Here is a 1,407-nt window from a genome sequence, read left to right as displayed (position 1 = left end):
CAAAAAAATACCACACTTTTAGAGGATAAGGATTCATACTGGAATATTAACAAATGAAATAATGACACTTAAGATTTGCTTCAAAATAAAATGGAAAAGGAAGATGTGGGTGGAAGTATGAGTGGGACAGGGTTAGCCACTGGATGACGGTTGTTGAAGCTGGGAACATGGCTTCATTACACTACTTTGTATTTCTATTTTTGTTTTAAAAAATTAAACCACACAAATCTTGAATCCATCTATTTGTTTCTCTCATCACTCTCACAGTCTTGGCTACCACTATCGCCCATCTGGCTTATTTCAGTAGCTTCCTTTATGGGTATGTCTTGCTTGCTCCTTTTTCCTTTCTCTTTCTCTGCATCACCTTCCCGCAATCCATTTTCCATCCTGGCTGCTGAGACTCAAGTGAAACCATCCCACTTCTATTTAAAACCTTTCACTGCCTTCAGAATAAAGTACCTTCCCAACCTCACATGAGCCTTTCTCTCCCTTCTCATATTCCCAGTGCTTTCAACAAACAGTGCAATTTGCAGTTTCTCACATGTGCCTCTGCATGTAGTGTTACTTCTGCCTGGCTAGTTTCCATGAGTTATTTAATTATCAGCAAATATTAATATTCAGGCATGACATCCTCTAAGAAATCTCCTACTCTTCCCTGCCCTAAAAGTTCCGATTCTATGAATTTCCGAAGTTTCGTCCCTTTGTGTGCCTGCCTCCATGTGTCCATGGGTCTGTGATTCCTCCAAGAATAAGGGACCAGGGTTTGATTCATTTCTGTATTCCTGGAATCTATCACGGAACATGGCACAAATGGGTACTTGTTATATGTTTGACTGATTAAAAAAAAAAAGTCCTAGGCGTCCAAGAAATCCATAATTCTATATAAAGAGCTAAATAAAATAAAGGGCAGCCTGGAATTACATACTTTGGAGTCAGACAACCTTGGTATCAAATAGCAACTATACAACATGCATTAATTTTGTAAACTTGGGCAAGGCACTTCAGTTCTCTTAAGTCTGTTAAATGGGAATAGTTATTCTTCAGGGTTATTGATTAAATAAGTATACAGTTTAAAGTAACTAAAATTATCTTTAACAACAGAACCCTATGCTCATTTGTCAGTGAGAGAATTTAACAAACTCCAAGAACACTGGGTATGTGCCATCACCCACTAGCAGCTTGTCCGACACCAACGGCCGTGGGTACCTCACTGCTTGGTAAACTGAGAAAAAGGCATACTGCTTCCCTGCTACTTTCTAAGTTTCTGCTCCCTCTCTGAGTATATTCACTCATCTTTCTCTCTGGTGAATCCTGAAATGGTATTCAATCTTGGGCTTTGGAACTTAGGTTTTTGTTAGTTTAACCTTTAAACATGTTGAGTAAAGGGAATGGGTATCAGAGACTGGG

The 1,407-nt window shown here is 39.0% G+C and overlaps 1 pseudogene; it reads right to left on the bottom strand.

Annotated features, from left to right (window-relative positions):
* LOC108317700 overlaps positions 1-386 on the bottom strand; it is a 6,259-nt pseudogene extending 5,873 nt beyond the window's left edge.
* Between the last annotated feature and the right edge of the window lie 1,021 nt (positions 387-1,407).

The sequence above is a fragment of the Cebus imitator genome, unplaced genomic scaffold (genome assembly GCF_001604975.1).
Source record: "Cebus imitator isolate Cc_AM_T3 unplaced genomic scaffold, Cebus_imitator-1.0 Scaffold206, whole genome shotgun sequence".
Taxonomy (NCBI): Eukaryota; Metazoa; Chordata; class Mammalia; order Primates; family Cebidae; genus Cebus; species Cebus imitator.
The sequence above is the reverse complement of the archived record's forward strand: the minus strand, read 5'-3'. Positions and strand labels throughout refer to the sequence as shown.